This window comes from Zootoca vivipara, chromosome 2, assembly GCF_963506605.1.
Source record: "Zootoca vivipara chromosome 2, rZooViv1.1, whole genome shotgun sequence".
Lineage (NCBI taxonomy): Eukaryota > Metazoa > Chordata > Lepidosauria > Squamata > Lacertidae > Zootoca > Zootoca vivipara.
Window position 1 is genome coordinate 52,660,598 of NC_083277.1, and position 23,172 is coordinate 52,683,769.

At 41.7% G+C, this 23,172-nt stretch overlaps 2 protein-coding genes across 5 annotated transcripts in view; one reads left to right on the forward strand and one right to left on the reverse strand.

Annotated features, from left to right (window-relative positions):
- The window catches only part of TEX264 (testis expressed 264, ER-phagy receptor), a 160,991-nt gene extending 156,539 nt beyond the window's left edge, over positions 1-4,452 (reverse strand). Inside the window, exon 1 of one of the 4 annotated variants that reach the window (XM_060271521.1) lies at positions 4,318-4,452. The gene's annotated coding sequence lies outside the window, so the exon portion shown is untranslated. Of the gene's footprint in view, positions 1-946; positions 1,621-4,317 lie in introns of those variants that run through there. The other 3 variants (XM_035106078.2, XM_060271523.1, XM_060271522.1) reach the window with 3 other exon arrangements.
- Positions 4,453-14,695: 10,243 nt separating this feature from the next.
- LOC118080603 (semaphorin-3D-like) overlaps positions 14,696-23,172 on the forward strand; it is a 45,312-nt gene continuing 36,835 nt past the window's right edge. The window contains exon 1 of the mRNA XM_035106076.2: positions 14,696-14,889. The gene's annotated coding sequence lies outside the window, so the exon portion shown is untranslated. The remainder of the gene's footprint in view (positions 14,890-23,172) is intronic.

The window sequence follows — 23,172 nt, forward strand, 5'->3', positions numbered from 1 at the left end:
AGATGCCTCTGGAAAGATCAAGATCTGGACATTAAAATGTAACAACAATAAAAAGGTAGCACAACTATAAACACAAGCTGAGATTCCCCCCCCTCTCCGATCTACCCAGTTCATAGTGCAATTTCAATAGTTCCAAGCCGCACTGTCAAAGTAAGGCTGCAATCTTACATGATATATACACTCAGTGGGCTCACTTCTCCATAAATACCGTATGCACAGAACTAATATGTATGTATAACAAACTCATTTTCTTGTCTCTATCAAGCACCTATCCAGTGGTTTCAGTAATTCAGAATCTTTAAATCCTGACATGAAGTGAATGTGAAAATACTTAGCAACAATGAGGTTTTTGTTTTAACTTCTACATCCGTTTTTAAAAAGTTGTGGCTTTTTCACACTATGTATTTCCTGAAAAAAGAAAACAAGCACATACTGACATTCTCTAATATTCATAGCACAATTTTCTTTCAATAATTCCAGGAGGCTTAGTTACATAGGGATCCCACAAGCAGCCTCCACTTCTAGGCACTACCAACCCCAGATCTGCTTAGCTTCAGAAGGATTGCTCCATTAGACATTTTAATTTCTATGATATAAGCCACCGTGGGTTGTCTTTGACAAGAATGGCAGGATACCATTTTAAATAAGCAAGTAAATAATTTGAGTTTAAAGACAGCATACCAGTAATTTGAGTTGCAATTTAATTCCAATCTGATCCTGTTCTGTACAATTGTCACTGTTTAACTAGGAATAGGTCCTGCATTCCCTTTTAATGGTGATAAAAGCAGCCAGTTCATCTCAGTTTAAACCCACATAAATGGATTTTAACCCTTCATGCTTTTATTTCTAATTCAGGGTGGAAAACCTGAGACACTGATAATATATTCCCTAGATACAACACATTCCACACAAACAAAAGAGAGAGAGAGAAAGAGAGAAATCTTACTCTAGAGAACTGATATAATCAAGGCTCCTGGATTCAGCGTTGTATGAAAAACAGAAAATATCACCAAGTATTTAAGTTCAGTTGCTATTGTTAGCTACTGGAAAATAAACCTGCTACACAATTACATTCATCCCTCTTCTCATAGAGCTGTTTGGTTTTTCCCAGCTGATCCTGTTTATTTCAGCTGTATTCTACTTCCTGGTTCATGTGTACCAGCTTGATGAGATCACAGTGCTCATGCACGCTCATAAAGCTAGCATGCACTTTTACAACAATTCCTTAAAGAACTAGGAAAGGTTTAAGCAAAACCTTTGAAATAGGATTTATTTAGAAGCAAGTATGTCTATGTGTCATCACTGTGTTATGGAGCAGGGTGATCAAGAGACCAAATATTTTTACCAGAGAGTCTTGCATGGAAAACGCAAACTCAGATGAACCATAATCCTCCATTTGTGACATCCATAGTGCTAATCGCCAAGACAGAAACAGATTGCTACAACTGCAAACAAAGACTAAACAACCACAGTCAAATGAACCCTTGGGACTAGTCCACAATGTAATCAAAACAGCAGTACTGGTTATAAACCAGGTTATTAGCACTTGTCCACCCGGTTTTCCTAGCCAGCATAAACAGGGATTTTCCATTCAAATTCAAGTAGGTAGCCATGTTGGTCTGACACAGTAGAAATATATATATAACATTAAAAAAATGTCCAGTAGCACCTTAGAGACCAACTAAGTTTGTTCTTGGTATAAACTTTCATGTGCATGCAGGTGCTACTGGACAATTTTATACATATACATATATACATATATACATAAAGGTAAAGGTAAAGGTGCCCCTGACCATCAGGTCCAGTCGTGTCCGACTCTGGGGTTGCGGCGCTCATCTCGCTCTATAGGCCGAGGGAGCCGGCGTTTGTCCGCAGACAGCTTCCGGGTCATGTGGCCAGCATGACAAAGCTGCTTCTGGCAAACCAGAGCAGCGCACGGAAACGCCGTTTACCTTCCCGCCGGAGCGGTCCCTATTTATCTACTTGCACTTTGATGTGCTTTCGAACTGCTAGGTGGGCAGGAGCTGGGACCGAACAACAAGAGCTCACCCCGTTGCAGGGATTCGAACTGCCGACCTTCTGATCAGCAAGCCCTAGACTCTGTGGTTTAACCCACAGCGCCACCTGGGTCCATTCAAATGTGTATATCCATTCAAATGTGATCTGTGAAAGCCAATGTACCTTCCCAAGAACCTAAACTACTAGATAAGAGGGGAGCTGGAAAAGCATTTAAACCATGTTACATCAGCTAAACATTTCCAGCCTCTTCACAAGTTTCACTCCCCCTCAACTGGCCAATAATCAGGAGGATGGGAGTCAATGGAAGATGGAGGTTCCCATCCCTGTCTTATAGCCCAGGTGAAACCCTCAGACTGTAAAGAAAAAATTTGAGCCCACATCCTTCCAAATAAAAGGTCCAGAACAGGCATCCCCAAACTGCGGCCCTCCAGATGTTTTGGCCTACAACTCCCATGATCCCTAGCTAAGAGGACCAGTGGTCAGGGATGATGGGAATTGTAGTCCAAAACATCTGGAGGGCCAAAGTTTGGGGATGCCTGGTCCAGAATATGACGCAAGAAGCTGAAAAATATATGTAGTTTTAAAAATGCTGAAAGAAGAAAAATCAGTTGTATTAATCATGGAGAGCAAATCTTGATTAAATTCAGAGGGATTTACTTCTAAGTAAACATGCTTAAGATTGGGACACATGGCTGCAATCCTATGCATACTTCCAAGTATGCAAACAAATAAAAGAGGAATTAATTAATGAAAATGCTAGAGTGGCAGTGAGGCAAGGATGTTGATTTCCTCACACACCCCAAGATTTGCTAGATTTGCCATCTCTCTTTCAGTTTTTTTTTTGGGGGGGGGTGTTCTTGTGCTGCAGCTGTGCAACAAGCAAAAACATAGCACCAAAAGCTGTACCTGGGATGCAGAGGCACTGAAGGTTACCACTTAAATTATATTGAAGTTGTACTTGTTACAGTTACTTTACATTATTCTCCTATGCTTTTAACCAGGCATCCCCAAACTGCGGCCCTCCAGATGTTCTGGCCTACAACTCCCATGATCCCTAGCTAACAGGACCAGTGGTCGGGGAAGATGGGAATTGTAGTTCAAAACATCTGGAGGGCCGAAGTTTGGGGATGCCTGCTTTTAACCATCAAGGAGTTGAGTTTCAAACCAGTTATTGGGAGAAGCAAAAATGGGCAAACCTGAGAGCCTCATTTGCATGTCAGTTGTTTATTTCTTCCCTAGATTCCACTTTAAACAGAAATTAAAGGATTGTTTGGACTGTTGCTTTTTGTTTGCTAAAAAAAAACCCTCATCCTACAGTATGATCTACTCCCTTGAGAGCCACTTAGAACAAGGCATGTTACTAATATTTACTGGACCAGATGTGCGCATGCGAAGCCTCCACTGGTCTATAGCAGTTAGAAAAGGTGTGCTTCCCAAGATCTCTTATTATTGGGATCCAAACTTTTTCCGTTTGCATTGCAACCTACCATACCCAGCTGGCGCCATATCCACATGGAGTGTTGGTTACTTCTACAACAAATGTATTCTAGCCGGTTTTGCATCTCCCCCCCACACACACACTTTCCAGATTACTTAAGGATCAATTTTCCCGTTCAGAAACAGAAGCTGGCTGGCATGTGTTTGTGTGTGTGTAGCAGGTGTTAGTCATAGGGTTCCATAGGGAACCCACTCTCTCCTCCACTGCATAGCTGCCAAGTTATCCCTTTTTTAAGGGATTTTCCCTTATGCTGAATAGGCTTCCTCGTGAGAAAAGGGAAAACTTGGCAGCTATGCTCCACTGGGATCCACGCAAGACAATCTCCTCCACTAAGACACACTCTGTTTTAATGTCCTGGTATCTTCCATTGTGTCACTTTCCCCTCTCTCCACATCCATCTTCCTCATCAATCCACTGACTGGCAGACTTCCCCCCCAAAATAACCTTCTGTGCCAAGGATCAGCCCCTTCCACTCCTCCTTCAAAGGTTTCCCCTCTCACCGCCCCCCACTCTTCCTCAAGATCTTCCAAGGGGCGTCAGCTAACATCGTAGGGATCCACTCTCACGAATCCTCCTTCCCCCGCTCCGACTCCCCCCAGCAGCAGCAATCCACTGCCGTGTATGCCACAGGAAACAGATTCCTTTGGTATCTCCTCCGGTTTTCGGCCCCCTCCCTTCTTACGCCTTCCCCCGCCGCCCCCACACACACCGCGGGATCCAGTGACCGGGATCTCCTCAGTTCCAAACACCACCTCCTCCCTGCAAGGTTCTCTCTGTTTCCCGCCCGCCCCCCAACTCACACAGCAGCAGGAAGAGCGGAGCCGGCGCTCAGGACTCAACTGGCAGCTCCCGCCTCAGTCACGGGCTGAGGCTAAACCTCGGGGGCGCGCCTGGCTCGGCGGTTGGGAGGCGCGTCCTCGCCCCAATCCGGGAGCGCGCCGCGCCAGGCTCAACCCCCGGGATGGGGTGGAGCTCGACGTCGGCGGGAAGCCGCTGCCGCCAGTATGAGGGCAAGTGGCCTCAGCGCCACAGGGCGGGAAAGGGAAGCAGCCGCCGAGGAAGCGGCGGCGGCAGCAGTTCAGGGTGGCTGAGAGAGCGCTTCCTCCGCCTGTTTTTATTAAAGGGGGTTGTTTTATAGCAGCCGCCTCACCGTTACCTCGGCTGTATGTGAGGGGAAATGGGACGCCGTAAAGTTGCCACTTTTATTTTATTTTATTTTTACCTCACAGTCGCCCTTTGCCTTTCAACCGCCTCAGACAGTAGGAAATTCAGCAGGTGTCGCCTTCCCACGTCTCTTCAGTTCTGCGCAAGGAAAAGCTTCGTTGGCTAATATTTCCTCCTCTCAAGTAGCTGTTAAAAGAAGAACAGGGGAGCCCTGACTAAGGAAAAGGCAGCTTTAAACCCCTGGAGTCGCAACACACATCCTCAATCCAATTCAGAATACAGTAGCTACCATTAAGTTTAGGCTTGACAAGCAGCAATTCAACAGGTTCAGTTTTACCCATCCGTGCCACCCTGTTGAACAGTGCTCCTGCACCTGTAGGATTTCTGCTTGCCATGAGGCTCTTCAGGAACTTTGCCAGGAAAAGAAGGTTTAGGACCTAATAGCAGAAGCTTGAACCTAGCAGATACCGGTAGGAAACTAGTCTGGGGGGAAGAGAACAAGTGCATTCAGGGTTCTCTTGCCCAGGCGGTCTAGACACTATGTCAGCCCTAAGCAATTGCTAATTTGTGTGCTTACATATTTGCAAATTTAAAACTGAATTGCTTGCCTAAGCTAAAATAGCCTATCCAGTTGGAGAGTTCGCTTACAACTTGCCTTGATCCACAACTTTGGATCAGTGTCAGTTTCTTAATTCACTTGGAAAATACCTAGCAAGACAAAATAAGGCTCATGACAAAGCCCAATAATAATTAGAAATGTATATTAAGTACTGAGGAACACATCTTAGTGGAAAGAATTGTCTTGGGTGATAGATCCCAGAGAAGCTCTGTGGGTTCCCAATAGAGAGGTGACAAGTTTTTTTTGTGGGGAGGCACTTGTGCTTCTAAACAGAATAATTAATCTCAAATGATCTGGCGCTCCTAGGCAAATTAGTAACTATGAAACATGAGCTATTTGGATCCTCTAATCCAGCACTGTCTACTCTGACCAGACATGGCTCTCTCAAGGCCTCATGTACACATTTTCCCTAATCATACTATCTGACTTGGATGATGGGCTTGAGGGCATCCTGAGCAAGTTTGCAGATGACACCAAATTGGGAGGGGTGGCTAATACCCCAGAGGACAGAATCACAGTTCAGAATGACCTTAACAGATTAGACAACTGGGCCAAAGCAAACAAGATGAATTTTAAAGTACTTTTACTTTAAAGTACTTGTAAATTGTAAAGTACTACACTTGGTCAAAAAAAAAATGAAAGGCACAAATACAGGATGGGAGACACCTGGCTTGAGAGCAGTACATGTGAAAAGGATCTAGGAGTCCTGGTAGACCACAAACTTGACATGAGTCAACAGTGTGATGCGGCAGCTAAAGAAGCCAATGCAATTCTGGGCTGCATCAATAGGAGTATAGCGTCTAGATCAAGGGAAGTATTAGTACCACTGTATTTGCTCTGGTCAGACCTCACCTGGAGTACTACAGTTCTGGGCATCACAGTTCAAGAAGGATACTGACAAGCTGCAACATGTCCAGAGGAGGGCAACCAAAATGGTCAAAGGCCTGGAAACAATGCCTTATGAGGAACGGCTTAAGGAGCTGGGTATGTTTAGCCTGGAGAAGAGAAGGTTAAGGGGTGATATGATAGCCATGTTCAAATATATAAAAGGATGTCATATAGAGGAGGTTGAAAGGTTGTTTTCTGCTGCTCCAGAGAAGCGGACATGGAGCAATGGATTCAAACTACAAGAAAGAATATTCCACCTAAACATTAGGAAGAACTTCCTGACAGTAAGAGCTGTTTGACGGTGGAATTTGCTGCCAAGAAGTGTGGTGGAGTCTCCTTCTTTGGAGGTCTTTAAGCAGAGGCTTGACAGCCATATGTCAAGAATGTTTTGATGGTGTTTCCTGCTTGGCAGGGGGTTGGACTGGATGGCCCTTGTGGTCTCTTCCAACTCTATGATTCTATGAATTCCTTTTAACTAGAATCGCCAAAGAATGAACCTAGGATTTCTGGATAAAGACTGTGGGTCTACCACTGAGTTATATATACAGTACCTAGAAACTAACCCTTGAGTTTCACTTGTAACGCCTTACTAGCAGAGAGAAATCGCAACAATCCAGGATATTCCTGTATAGGACATAATCCCTCTCTGTTTCAAACAGGGTGGATAAAAATCAATGATTTTTAAAAAATAAAATAAAAAGGGAGGGCATTCACAAATGGGGAAGTGCCACTGAAAATGCCTTTTCATGGGTTAGTGCAACTAAGCATGGCCAACAAACCCTCACCTGCTCACTGCAGTGTCTGAGATGGTTGATATTATGAAGGAGTTCTTTTGGGTCCCAAGCCATTTAGGACTTCATAAAGGTAAAGAGACCCCTGACCATTAGGTCCAGTTGCGGACAACTGCGGCGCTTGCTTTACTGGCCGGGGGAGACAGCAAACAACTCCTGGGTCATGTGGCCAGCATGACTAAGTCGCTTCTGGTGAACCAGAGCAGCGCACGGAAATGCCATTTACCATCCCGCTAGAGCGGTACCTATTTATCTACTTGCACTTTGTGCTTTCGAACTGCTAGGACTTCATATGCTAGTACTAACACCTTGAATTGAGCCCAGTAGTTCATTGTTGGCCAATGCAGCATTTTCAGGACCAATGGCATGTAGTCTCATCAAACTGCCCCACTTGCCAGTTTAGTAGCTGCATTCTGCACTAGCTGCAGCCTCTGGACCATGTTCAAGGGCAGCCCCACATACTGGAGAATCAGCCTAATTCTCTACTTTTGTTAGTAGGTAATAAACAGTCACTATACCTCATGAGAAGAGAAGACTCCCTGGAAAAGACCCTGATGTTGGGAAATATGGAGGGCATAAGGAGAAGGGGATGACAGAGGATGAGAGGGTTGGACAGTGTTCTTGAAGCCACCAACATGAGTCTGACCAAACTGCAGGAGGCAGTGGAAGACAGGAGTGCCTGGTGTGCTCTGGTCCATGGGGTCACGAAGAGTCGGACACGACTAAACGACTAAACAACAACAATACTTCAGGAACTTCTAGGGTGAACTACTCCATTCTAAAAGTAAAGGTAAAGGGACCCCTGACCATTAGGTCCAGTCGTGACCGACTTTCATCTCGAGTTATTGGCCGAGGGAGCCGGTGTACAGCTTCCAGGTCATGTGGCCAGCATGACAAAACCGCTTCTGGCGAACCAGAGCAGAGCACGGAAACACCGTTTACTCCATTCTAGAGAGAGGAAAATTACGTTAGCATTTATTTATGTATTTATTGCATTAAAGATACTGACCATGCCATTACCTGGAAGCCTGTTTTCCCCTTCCAAGTAGAATAAAATATGTTGACTCTAATTGTCAGCAAACTCTAGGTTTTAGGATCCTACACTGACAACTACCACTACATTGCCCTACTATTTTAATATTTTCTTTTCACAAACAATCCTTACAATGTTAGATCTTCTTCTTGCATAACGAGCACTTATCAATCATGATTCTTCATTTGACTGCAAATTACATGGCGACGGGATATTACACTACTAATGATAATTTGGGATTAGTGTGAGATTGCTGCTTCAAGATGTTTTGATTATGATTATGATTATGATTAAATTTATCATGCACTTTTCCCTAGCAGGCCCCAGGGTAGCTTACAACAATTCAAAATTATGGAAGTTGTCTTGCTAGTGAAGTGTTATTTTGCTCATGCTTAGCCTCAGAAACTGTTTCAGCAGAACCCAGCATCTCTGGATCTGGACTAATTAATGCCCAGAGGAGATTATTATCTTAACTTATCTATATTAGGCTATCAGGTGACACCCATTCATGTGTAATTTTGTTTCACTGTCAGGGAATTATTGTTTATCATTGGATTTAGGTAGTGAATAGGTGAATTGCCTTTGGGCCAAAAATCCCCCTAAAATTTCCTTCTGCCAGGAAATGTTTTTAAAGTGTGTCATGTAAACTGGCAGGATACAAAAAAAGTGGTTTTAGGTTTATGACTTTACATTCATATAAACTGCACAGACAAAAAAACCATGTGGTCCAGAGATAAAATTCTGCAGAGAAGAACTTTTAGTGCAAGTTGAGTCTTCTTTTGCGATCACTTGTAGCCGAGTAAGATTGTCTTCAACTGTTGAGTCCAAAAATGACTGTGGAGGCCAATTCTGGATCCTCACGTCCTTCCACAGTGGGGACATAGGTTTCCATGCTTTCCTCTTAGCTTGTTTCTCACTTGCGTCCTGAGTTTGAGTGTTTTCAAAGTCCATGACACCTTTGGTAAAGGCTGTTCCCAATTGTAGTGCTCACAGGCCAGTGTTTCCAAATTGTCAATGTTTATACTGTACTACATTTTTTTTAGGTTTGCCTTGAGAGAGTCTTTAAAGCTTTTTTGTTGACCACCAACATTACACTTTCCATTTTAAAGTTTGGAATAGAGTAGTTGCTTTGGAAGATGATAATCAGGCATCCGAACAACATGACCAGTCCAATGAAGTTGATGTTGAAGAATCATTGCTTTGACACTGGTGATCTTTGCTTCTTCCAGTACACTGACATTAGATCGCTTGTCTTCCTAAGTGATATGTAAAACAATTTGGAGACACTGTTGATGGAATCTTTTGAGGAGTTGGAGATGGTGTTTATAAGTGGTCCATGTTTCACAAGTGGACAGTACGTTTGGTAGTACAATAGCTTTGTAAACAAGAATTTTGGTTTCCCTGAATGTCTCAGTCCTCAAACACTTTGCACTTCAATCGGGAGAAAGCTGCACTCACAGAGCTCAGGTGATGCTGTATTTCAGTATCAGTGTTGGCTCTTGTGGAAAGCTAACTGCCCAGGTAGGGAAAGTGATTGACATTTTCCAGTTTTGCACCATTAAGTTGGACCTGTGGCACTGCAGAGGGCTTGTTTTGTGCTTGCTGGTGCAGCACTTTGGTTTTTGGGATGTTGAGCAATTGGTCAAGCTTTTCAGAAGCTTCTCCAAAGCTATTTAGGATGGTTTGGAGTTCATCCTCTGAGTGTGCACACACAATGTTGTCATCAGCATATTGAAGCTCTATGACGGAAGTTATGGTAACCTTACTCTTTGTTTTCAGCCTATTCAAGTTAAAGAGTTTTCCATCTGTTCGATAAATGATTTCTACCCCAGTGGGGAGTTTCCCTTCGACAATATGTATGATCATGGCAATGAAAATAATAAATAGAGTTGGGGCGATAGCACATCCCTGTTTGACACCTGATCCCACTGTGAATGGTTCACTTTGAGAGTCATTGTTATCTGCAATTGTTGCTGTCACATTATTATGAAGGAGCCGAAGGGTGTTAACAAATTTATCTGGGCAGCCAATTTTCAGAAGGACAGTCCACAGGGCATTACGATTTACAGTGTCGAAGGCTTAGTCAGGTCAATAAATGCCATATACAGGGATTGGTTTTGTTTTTTTCAGTGGATTTAGATAGCTAAAGCCCTATTCATCTTGAAAACCAACCCCTGCAAGATGAGTAGGGCTTTAGCTATCTAAATCCACTGAAAAAAGTAGTCTGCAGATGGTGTAATGAAAATCACTGAACATACTTTTCCTGTTCACCCATTAGCTTATATTGGCCTTTCAAACCATTGTCATTCAAATTCTTTTGTAATAGGACACAAACAGAAAAGTGAAAAGTACAGTACTAAAAACCTCAACCACAACTCATTTGTCATTTGAACTTCCTGCCTGTTCTTTGTTTACATGCCATGTTTTCTGTAATACACATTTATCTGATTTATTTATCATGTACAATGCATTGTTTCTTCTTCATCTGGACAGTATTAGCCTCAGAACACAGGCCATTGCTGTTAGAATCTGCTAATCCCCAACCTCCTTTCTGCAACATTGACAGGTTTCACCATTTTTTTGTGTCCTCTCAGCAGTAGTCACAATAGCTAGAGTACTATCCATGCTTCCCTATTATCATCTCAATACCTACACTACTATTCAGCATCATTCTCCCAAGCCCCAGGCACCTGGTTCAACAACACTGTTTTGCGGCACAATTCAAAAGACTATATTTAATCTTTAAAGCTCTAAATCATTTGGGTCCATGGTATCTCATGGAACACCTGGTTGTTTTATTTCCTTCTTTGATTTATGATCTGCCAAGAAGACTTTCTTGTATGCAGTTGCCTAAACAATGAAGGTGAAATCTAGGGACATTCTAGGTTGTGGCACTCTGCTTTTGGAATTTCATTTTTTAGGAGATTCACTTGACAGATCCACTCTAACCCTTTAAAAACTAGTTAAAACTGACATACCGGTATCTTTACTTGAAATGGGTGTTACTGGTTCCTGTTGCAGTATTTTTATTGCTTTTGAGCAAAATGATGCCAAATTTTTATTTTTATTAAAATTTCTGTACCACCCTTCATCTGAAGATCACTGGGCGTTTACAATATAAAAACACAAAAATACATACCATAATAAATAATAATAATAATAATAATAACCGTCATCCAGTTTAAAAAGCCATAGATTGTTTAATTAGCAAAAGGCCTAGGAGAAGAGAAATGTTTTTGCTGGTGCCTAGATATATGTAATAAAGGCAGGTGAGCCTCCTTGGGGAGAGCATTAACAAGCAGGGAGCCACTGCAGAAAAGACACATTTTTTTATTGCTGCTCTCTGGACCTTTTGCAGAGGATGCCAACAAAAACGGGCCTCAGATGATGGCAAACCCTCCAAGTTTCCCTATTTTCCAGGGACATCCCTGATTTAGAGTAACCATCCCAGTTTCTGATTTGAGCTCAGAATGTCCCACTTTTCCTTAGGAAGTCCCTATTTTCATTGGAGAAATATTGGAGGGTATGGCATTATCCGACCTCCAAGCAGTCTAAAGGCAATCCAGTATAGGGAAGCTTTAAAAAAATTTTTTATGTTTTATTATATTTTTATATATGTTGGAAGCTGCCCAGAGTAGCTGGGACAACCCAGTAAGATGTGTGGGGTATAAATAGTAAAATTATCATTTGGGACGTCCCTATTTTCATTGAAGAAATGTTGGAAGATATGTGATGGTCTGGGTCTGTTCTTATAGGAAGAGGTGGTCCTTGATGTATTGCATCCTGAGCCATTTAATGCTTTATGGGTCAAAACCAGCACTTTGAGTTGGTCCCAGAAACTAAATGGCAGCCATTCTAGCCAGGATTGGCATTATACTCTCAAACTGTATTGCCCCAGTGAACAACGTAGCCACTGAATTCTATACCAGCTGAAGTTTTCAAACTGACTTGAGTTTGGCAGATGAAAGATGGAGAGCTTTGTTCCTCATCCATTGTTGTTGTTGTTTAGTCGTTTAGTCGTGTCCGACTCTTCGTGACCCCATGGACCATAGCACGCCAGGCACTCCTGTCTTGCACTGCCTCCCGTAGTTTGGTCAAACTCATGTTCGTAGCTTCGAGAACACTGTCCAACCATCTTGTCCTCTGTCGTCCCCTTCTCCTAGTGCCCTCAATCTTTCCCAACATCAGGGTCTTTTCCTCATCCAATCTTTCCCAACATCAGGGTCTTTTCCTCATCCATAGCCTGATGTATTTCTATGCCGGATGCAGTTGGGCAGGTACCAATAAGAGAATGGTGATCATAGAAAAGAATCCCTTGAAAACTACGCAAATATAGGAACACTCTGACCCCTTGTGGCTGAAGCTGTCCATTACAACTAGAAAAACAATACAGTATTGATACTTACAGGTAGGTAGCCGTGTTGGTCTGACGTAGTCGAAACGAAACAAAAAAAATTCTTTCCAGTAGCACCTTAGAGACCAACTAAGTTTGTCATTGGTATGAGCTTTCCTGTACATGTATCTGAAGAAGTGTGTATGTACACGAAAGCTCATACCAATGACAAACTTAGTTGGTCTCTAAGGTGCTACTGGAAAGATTTTTTTAAAATTTAATATTGATACTAGTTACAGGTAGGTAGCCTTGTTGGTCTGACGTAGTCAAAACAAAACAATATTGATACTCTAATACTTTGTGCGTGGATATAGCAGAAGAAATAATAAAGTAAACACATTGATGTTTGAGGCCATGATAAACCACCAGAGTGAAAATTCAATGAAAAAACGAGGATAGTATCATTTTCAAATACTTCTATATTTGTATCATCAATTTTGCTTTGGAAACATTTCCCTCCCATATATAATATGTTCTGTAATTATCACATATCAGGGCTTTGGAAAATGCTTATAAAGGTGCTTTACAAAATAGACTGAAATCCTTTGCACAACCATTTAGGAATAAATCCCTTGAATTTAGAGGAGCTTAATTGGAACTAGACAGAAATATGGTCAAATTGAGTCAGTTAAGCAAAGTGGTCATGTCAAGCAAAGGCATGTTTTTGGTGATAATAATATTTATTTCAGTTTACTTACAGTGCATACATACCAACATATCATACTGTTTATCCAGTGCCAAGGCACTGATAGAAGGTCATAGTTGTCAGGAGTGAGCCAGCAGTAAACCGCACTGTGCAAGTTGGACTCTTAATTAGCAAACACATGATCTGCACAGGAGTGTAAGGTCTAATGAGCTCAATAAATCATCTCCAGCAGGTCTTCCCTCATGAAGCAGTCACCACCTCCCCATAGCTGCCTAAGTCCCCTTCTCTCCAGGGTTTTTCCCCCAAGCAGTTGGAGGCAGTGTCCGCACATGGCTAATCTCTTCTCTGCTCTTTTTATGCCTCTTTCGGTTCTGGCAGAAAAAGGGACAAGGAGGCTTGACACAGCAGGGGGAGGAGACTCCCATGACTCTTCACCAGCCTGACTCATCTCTGCTTCTTGACCTGCCTCCTCCCACTTCCCTGCTTCAGCTTCTGCCTCTGATTCTGGACTTCTCTCCACCACAGACTCTGTCACTCTCCCAGTTCACTAAGCCCTGTTACCTCCTCAGCTTCTGACACCTCCTCTTCCCAGTCTTCTCCCTCTTCTCACTGTGACCACATTATCACCCTGGGCTCTGAGCCTTCTTCCCTTAGAAACAGATATGAAAGCTAGGAGCTAAATGGCACCTTAAACCTAGATTTATGGGCGCTGCAATGGAATGTCTAGGCACATTTTCTTTATAACAAGAATACAAAGCTGAAAATGAATGAACTGCAGCTAAAATATTATATTCATTTTTCACATGGTCTAGTCCTCATCTGAAGACTGCAAAAAACTAAGCCATACTTTCCTTGCCCACCCCCCTAATATCCTTATGAGGGTCCCTTCTCCAGTCCTCAGAGAGTGGCTGGAAGTGAGGAGGCAGAAAAAGGTCCTGCTTTCGTTCCAGCAGTGGCAGTTTTAATCTGAAATCTTAGGTGCAGTACTCCCAGAGCTCATAAGCTGCTTGCATTAATGAAATTCCCTGTTGCAAAATGTGCCTAGAACAATGGGAGTTTTGAATGCTGCTTGGTGGTTCCCCAGCTGGTTTCTCTCTTCATTCCTCTGCATCCAACCAGTCTGCATCTAACCACAAGCAGTTAAAATGAAAGCTGGGGATAGGAGAGCCATTTCCAGGAACTACATGCCACTTTCAAATCATAGCTAGGTTATCCACTATCGAAAAATGAAAGTGTAAGTCTGGAAATCAATTGCCTTCTATAATCAGCTTTCATAAGTGCATAATCCAGCTCTTCAATTTCCCATCAGTTCAATTATAAAATACCAGGGAGGTTAAATCTTGTTTCAAACTTTAGATAATTATACTAACATAAGGGGGAGGGGGGGTGGAAGCATGTTGCATTTTGGTTTGTTCATAATTGTTTTGTTTTGTTTTAAAGTTGACTACCATGAGCAATCGCCAGGTTGCAGTTTCGTGAAAGTTCCAGGAACAGAATTTGAATTTAGAACCTAGCTAGAAAACCAACTCTCCACAAGATGTCATCAGATCTCAATGCATTTTTGTAGAATCCAAATAACTGAGTAGAGGCTGGGAATGAGGAAGAGCAGATGGCTTGCTAACTAACAGCTTCTTATTTTTATGAATGGAGGCTGTCTTTAAATGACCTCATTGCATGTACACTCCACCCCTACTTTGGAGTCTCTCTGTAATTTTCAGGTGCTTGTGTGCTGTCCTCTTATGCAGTAGATCCTGTTGAATTTCAGACAGGATTGTAGTGTGGAAGTCAGTGCAGCTGGCTCTTACTGGAATGCATTCAACTAGGAAAGCTCTGGACAGGTGAGTAGTACAATGTTTTTTAAAGTGTGTGTATATATATACTATTTTGTAAACAGTGCTGGGAGAGTTCTGTATTTTTTCATTAGATTGTTCTGTATTTACTCATTTATTGTTTTATGAAACAGTAATACATTTGCCAAAATTGATGGCATTGGTTGGATATATAACCAACCAATCTTGAATTTGCATGTAATGTGTAATCTTCCATCACTTGTCAAATTGAAATAGGTGCACTGTTTATATTTCATGGCAGAAACATTTAGGCAGGCAGTAGGAAATAGACAGCAAACTTTGCAAAAAGGTTTTGAAGGTATAGAGAAAGCAAGTCCCATGACTGAATTTCAGATTCTAATCCCATGTGCATCTTCTTCTGAGTAAATATACATAAAATTAGAAAGTTAACACCGCAGCCCTAAACTTTGCAAGTGTGTTTAGTAGGAAATCCTATTGTGTCTAATGGGACTTGCTTTCTAGTTAATATTTAGGATTGCAGCCTAAATGCAATCTTATCCATGTTTATTCTGATGTTAAACCCATTATACAATTATAGAAGTATGTTTATGATTGTAGGCACACTATCACAAATTGTCATCCTTTTTCAGTTTCCTATATTTTTTTAATGCTGTACTATGATCCCCAAGTCCCTCTCCTTGGCTCTGCAAGAGAGGGGGGAAAGCTACAGTGGTTACTACCTGGTGAACTTCAGCTCCTAAGAGATTATGCAGAAGAAGGCAAAAATGGCATTTCCCCCCTTGTTGGCTGGGAGAATGGGAAACACTCAAAACACAGAGAGAGCATTTCTAACGCTACAAGCCCTAGGAGTGCCAGCATAGCTGCCAAGTTATCCCTTTTTTAAAGGGATTTTCCCTTATGCTGAATAGGCTTCCTCGCGAGAAAAGGGAAAACTTGGCAGCTATGAGTGCCAGTGTGGTACGAAGGTTAGACTTGGTTTGGGATGAGATAAACTCAGGTTCAGATTTCTGCTAAGGGCCTATTCATAGTTCATGCAGTCAAGATACTTCCATATGTGAATTAGTATTTGTAGTGCCAAGCACTGACTGTAAAGAATGAAGGGGAGATATGTATCTCCAAAACAGTCAAGGACATGTGCCAAGGAACTGAGAACCGATTATGGTTCCCCAGTTCTGTCCCTGAATGGGGGTATGTATGAATTCTTCAGGTTAGCACTATAAACACTCACTGATTACAGTCCCTGGGGCAAATGTGAATCAGCTGTCACGTATGAATCTCACTTGGAGATGGTGGACAAGTTCCTATCTTTCTGTGTAACCTAAATAACAACATTGTTGTGAGGCTGCAATGTGGTTAGCGTCTTTGGAAGAAGTGTAAAATATAACAATTAAGAAGCCATGCTTACCTTTCCAGCTTTCTCAAGGGCTCTGCAATTCAATTATGCTTATCCCAATATATTCTAATAAAAGGATCCAAAATAAAAATGAATTTTCCATCAGTTTGTCACATAGTATAATGGGAAACTCCTGGCTAAGCCTATTTTTATTGCTGTCTCCACTAATGCCTTTCTTTAGGGTCAGTGCATTTAATGATAAGGTTAAGACTTTGTATATATATATATACGGTAAGGAGCCCCTATGGTTATACTGATCCAAGTTTCATCAGTAACTCTAAAGTGATTTTCCAGGCTACATATTTGCTGGGGGGCATGTTTCTCTTCAGTTATCCTGTCAGCCACAGGCTGCTCCATTTGACATCAAGAAAACCAGTCTTTGTATTCTGTCTCATTTTATCTGTCTTAACCAGACTACTAAACTGTCTGGATGAGATTGACTTTCTTTTGAACTAATTAAATGTATTGCTGTAATCAAAGGATTCTTATACTGTTAAATAAAGATGTTTTATTTCATCTTGTAAAGTACCAGACCAAGCATCCCCAAACTGCAGCCCTCCAGATGTTTTGGCCTACAACTCCCATGATCCCTAGCTAACAGGACCAGTGGTCAGGGATGATGGGAAATGTAGTCCAAAACATCTGGAGGGCCGAAGTTTGGGGATGCCTGTACCAGACCATAGTCTATCAAATCAGGTTTTTAATCTTGTAATATAATACCTCAGATTCTAGAATTCGGGGGGGGGGGGGACACAGCCTGACACTAGGCCTTTGCTGGCATAGGGTCTCAAATCACCAAAATACGTTTCCATCAGCACACAAGAGGTTGCTGCCTTCAGATGGGATAATAACTCTTAACCACAGTGCTAAAGAAACTGTCAGGGAGCTGTCAGGGCTCCTTAAAGAAAAAGCAAGATAGAAATTAAATAAAGATAAAAATATTGCACTTGTTGACCCATTTGCTGAATCTACACATAAGGCTGCATTGCTGGATTTGGACTAGGTAGTCAGCTTTATCTGTGCTGCTTGCTTTTTTGGAGAGGTGGGGGACTCATTCCAGTCCCTTCAGTAATCAGAAGAGTTCTGACCACCTGTTCACTAAAGTGTGAAAGCAGACCCTGCCTTGCACATAACAGCATGTTTGCAGCCCACTGCTGCACCATAGAGTTTTTGGGTGGGGGCTGTGTTTCAGAACAGCAATCCTAATTCCTAAAGGAAAATAAAAGACACCTACTGTATCTGGCAATCCTCTCATCACTACCTGAAAAATGTTCCAGAAAAAGAAATATAAACCCAATAGATTTGCCTGTTCTACCGTCTCTCACAATCAAGTCTTGCTCTCAGGGTTGTGGGTTCAAGCCCAACGTAGCACATTAAGATTCCTGCATTGCAGGGGTTTGACTAGATGACCTTTGTGGTCGTTTCCAACTTGACAATTCTATGATTCCATGAATGATGTTTCCATGAAAAGTGGTCAAGCAAAAACCAGGTTTTCCAAAACTCCCTGAGCACCATACAGAGCAATCTGAAATATGTTTCTCTCCCTTCATTAGATACTATCTCATGCACATTTTAATTCTCATTTACCAGTGCCCCCAAGGTGTGCATACTTCTCTATACCCATCTGAAAAATTGTTCTCAAAAGCAAGCTAAGAGGAAATAAAAGCACATTTGCTTTAAATGCTAACCTTTTTCAAAATTCCACTTTCTTTATGGGGAGAGAGATGGGGAATATTTTTCTACAGCCTTTTCTTTTTTGTGAAGAGGAGATTTATTTGCTCTGAAATCACTTTACTGTAGTACACGTGCAGCAAGCTACAAGTCTTTCTGTTAAACTTTCCTAAATTACCAAGCAGCTGCAGAAGCACAGTAGTACTTGATTTGTCATGTGACCAGAATTATCCTAATGATTGTAACCACCACATGGGAAATACTTAATTGGTCACATGACAATGGCTGATGATGTTCTATATTGTATAGTCACAATTGTATAACTATAATACAGGATCCTCTCATCATTTACTTTCTTTCTCCAGACACCAACCTTTCCATTCTTCTGGTGACATATTGGAGACAGTTTACAGTTGGAAATAAGATTTATTGCCAATCTTGGCTCCTAGATTCTTAGAGCTGGTTCTTCCTATAAATACAACTCCATGGAAGATTGCAGAAAGAGCCCGTTCAAGGGAGGCGAGCCCACACAGTAATCTGCTTTTGTTCCAAGTTCCTGTATTTGAAATACTGAATTAACCAGGATAAATGAGAGGTGACAATATTCCAAATTTAGCTAAATCAGGCCTAAAATACACCTCAGTAAGAACTTTGAGACAAAAGTGGAAGAACAGCAAAAGAAAGCTGAAGAGAGCAAACTCATGTATGAACACCATGGCAGCACAATCCTATGTATGTTTATTTTATTTTTTGATTTATTTATTTTGTATACTGCCTTTCATCTGAAAATCTCAAGGTGGTTCAGCTGCCTGGCAATAGAAATGTACAAGGAAGTACCGGTAAAAGATCTGATGGACCAATCTAGAAGGGGGACAGGTAGGGGCAAAGCCATAAATGTTTAGTTTGATAAAACTGAGGATATTTTAGTTGGGCGGCTCCAGTATTATGCAGGCATTAGTGATTGATGGAAGAACCTCACCGTTTATAGTTGAGCATGTCCAGAAGTTACTGTGTACATCCAACATGCAGCTAAATGCATTTTTTTTACAGTGTTTTGTACCATATCGCTTTCTCCCACTTTAACCTCAGTAAACTCCATTAATTCACTATCATTGAATATGTACAGTGGTGCCTCGACTTACAAATTTAATCCATTCCGAAGGCACCTTCATAGGTCGAAAAAATCGTAAATCAAAAACGCCATTGGAAACGCGATTTCCCATAGGAATGGATTGGAAACGGAAAAATTCGTAAGTCGAAAAAACCCTATCTAAAAATGCTGCAGTTTCCGTTCGGATGTCAAGGAATGCGGCCATTTGCCCCATTCGTAAGTCGAAAAATTCAGTCGCCGAGTCATTCGTAAGTCGAGGTACCACTGTAATGTCTTGTGGTTAAGAGCTAAAGACTTGTGGTGAGCTGGCCATTTTATATATGGAGACAGTGTTCCCTTTTCAGTTCTTCTCAAACATCTTGAAGTTCCCTTGGTTTTGGATAAACTCTACTGTTTTTCCACAGGGAATAAAGGCAATGCTGGTCAATTCTTGAGAGGGGGTTGTTCGTAGCTCAAAGTATCCTATTGTATGGTTAACCAAAACTTGATTGTGCCAGTTTAGGGAGCAGCAAGATTCTGGTTGCTGACAGGAAATGTGACACACGCATCTTCTGTGTTTTGTATTATCCATAAAAACTTCTAGTGAGATGAAGTCTTCAGCTAATAGCTCACTAACCAACAATTAGAACCATACTGATATCCCAAAAAGTTAATGGTATTTGGCAGAGAGGGAGACAATATACATTTTACATGGCATTATTATTACCATTTGTCTCCACATAATTCCACAGAGGTCCTGGATCTATGCTCTTCAATAATTCAGTTCTTGAGACACCACCAAGCTCTGACCAAAGGTATGGACTCATGATAACCAAACAGGCTAGCAAAGAAATCACATGGAGAAGCAATAGGACAGAGCACCATAGCTGGACTCACATAAATGCTTCTGTTCTCACAAAGGCTTGTTCTCTGATCTGAAGAACAAAACACCAAAGGATGTCAACCTAATTCCACTGTCCTGACCTTACCAACTTTGCTGGTGGGATTTACTCCCAGTGACTTCATAGGAGGCAAGTCTTTAATAGCCTTGTCCAGAAAAGGTAACATGAGACATTGCCCACAGATTCTGAGATCATTCAGAGACAGCAGAGAGGCGCACTAAGGAATAAGGCAATCTAGGGAGGGCAAAGGTCAGACAGGGATAACTTGCGCCAAAGAAAGGGGCACTGCTTCTAAGACAGTGAAGGAGTGCAGAATAGTTCAGAAAGGCCACCTCAAAACCAAGACCATAATTTACAGCAATCCCAACTGAAAATCTTTGACAAGAAACAGATAAGAGAGAAGACTCACCCCATCCCCTCCCTATTATGCTCATTAAAATACTTTCCCTGGACCCTTACAAACCCTCCTACACCCACTCCTACTATTCCAATTACAGCAGGAAGCAAGGAGGAGTACAGATTAGAGGGGGGAGCTTTTTTATTAAAAGAAAATACTGTATAGCTTTCATGTTTCAAACCAGGGAGAGAGAGACTTAATGAGTTCAGAACTAGGGTTTTGAGAGAAATGGCAGATTGAATGCTTAGTTCTGAAATACATTGATCAGCTACAACCTGAAAGACTGGGGATCATAGGCTCCTAATGTGCCTTTTAAATCTTTCTTTATTTCATTTTATTTTGTGGAGCTTTCCATTTTGAACATAGTTTTTAACATTGCCATTCTCTTAGCTCAGTTTTAACAAAGTCAGCTGCAGAATTCCTAAAACAGGTGCAGAACAAGGCTGTTTCCCTACTTACTCCATCTGCTCCCATTTCCCCCATTAACTTTTTCCCTTCTTGCCCCAGACAGACACCTATAGAGTAGATATGATCTTCAGACATCCTCATCCCTGCTTGGGCTGCTAGGATGGGACCAGGGCTATGATGGTGACATGTGTCCCCTGGGAATGTGACTGAGACCACCCACTTATTTCATAGAGGCTATTGTACAGATAGCAGCCACAGTTACTCTTGGCATGCATTGCCCTGATCAAGATTTGAGCAGATGACCTAGAGGTGAAAAGCCTCTGTATTGAAATCCTACGCTACTCTTTCAATGAATTGACTGCTCATGACAGTAATGAGTGGATTATGCTTGTTTGAGTCAGACAGGTGTTGTGTATATGACCACACACAATGCCCCTCAGTCCTGACCTACAAGCCTTATACTATTCCATCCCTGGTCCATGCTCTGCAATATGTTGCAATTTTCTCTTTCAGCCTACTTTTAACACCCACATTTTTTATTGCAAGCGAGGATTCTTTGGTTTTCCATCACAGGTTTATCACAAGACTGAGAAATCAGCTTCTTTAAAATGTGATACTGTTTTTGATATTTGGGAGCTGCTGTATTTCACGTGCACACTTACCACCCAACTATCTCTGTTCACAGGTTTTGCAGGCCTTTGAAATTCTGCAAAGCCTGTTTGACCAGAGATGATAACGGGCAAAAGAAATCAGCCAATGCAGTGCCCTGCAGATATTTTGGACTTCCAACTCCCATATCACCCCCAGATGACACTGCCAGTAGTCTGGAATGATTGGAGTTGTAGAACAACATCTGGAGGGCACTACATTGGCTATACCAGTGAACACTATAGCAAAGAATGTTTCTTTTATTCCACTTTCAGTTAACGAAACTACATTGAACTATTTTCAGTGTAGATTCTCCAATCATCAGGGACATTGCTGGCAGACAGTATAAGATGGCTGGAAATGCATACCTTTGGTTTTGTATTGTCCTGTAGCTTCAACTATAAGGTTTCAGTCCTATACTCAGTTTCCTATGAGTAAAATTCAGTGTGACTTACTTTTTAGTAGACATTATAAGCTTCTGCTATGTGTCTGATAAAATGAATAGCTAAATGTCAGACCATATGTTAGACAGGTGATGGGTGTCAGTTTCATTCCACATGAAGGAATCCCTATGTAAAGGGCACTGAGGAATGTAGGTCTTTCAAGGATTACGTTGCTTTTGATGCGCTATTCAATATATAGGCATACACATTTGTTTTTTTATATGTTCCCTTTGGGGGTTGTCAGTGCACTCTGCACATATTAATAAATAAATATTCTCCATACCATTCTGAGTTGGGTCAGTACTGAAACGAATGGCACATATGCTCCATTGCCTTTTCCAGGCAAGCATCCAAGCAATGTTTTATCAAGGGGGCCTTCCAAAAGCATTGTGTCTGTTACAAACTCCTATCTGATATGCTGGGTGGTAATTGGAATTGTGTTTTTACTGCCCAGAGTAACAGTCAGGGTTATATGGTTTTTGTGTGTAATACAGTTGCTTTGTACCACTCAGTGTGAGAGTGTAAGACCCTACCTGGATGGGAGACAAGGAGGGAGTGTTTATGCTGCTGTTATATTGCTTGAGATTAAGGTGGATGGGTGAACTAGTTGTAAATTATGTTTAATGGCGTTAGTCTTGTGACCAGTAGTTGTTGGCTAGGGGTTAACTGTATTAGAGGTATGGTTGGTAAAATGGGTGAGAGTGAGGTTTGCATGTGAAAGAGTGCTAAGAGTTTGCTTGGAAAATGTTACTGGGCATAGGGTGTTATGTAGTTGTTATGTTATGTATCTCCTTCAGCTACTTTGTTTAGCCACAGGCAATGCTTTAACACAAGGGTAGCCGACACAGTGCTCTCCAGATATTGAACTACAATTCCCAGAAGCCTCAACCAACATGACCAATAGTCAGGGATGATGGGAGTAGCAGTTAAACATCATCAGGAGGATACAACATTGGCTATCCCTGCTTTAGCATGTAGGGTTATTTATTGTATTTTTACTTTGTAATTTTTTTAATGTTTATGAGAGAATTCTGTTTTGCTGCTTATTATGCTGCCTTAAATGTGGATTTTTATTTTTGTATTTCATTTTCATTTGCAATGTTTTGTTCTGATATTTTGTGATGTTGTATTTGTTGTGATTTTAAGATATGCTACAAACTGCTTAGAGGTTCTTTAAAAAAATTAAAGTAGTATAGTAGTAATGTTCATAATAATGATGATAATGATCATAATAATAAAAAAATAGATCTGAAACAATCTTTGCCTCTTGTGCTGCATTCAGGGCCGGCTCTAGGTAGACCCCCGGTGGTGCAGGGTGCCGGGCCGGTAGGCGGGGCACCGCGCGGCAAAGCTGCACG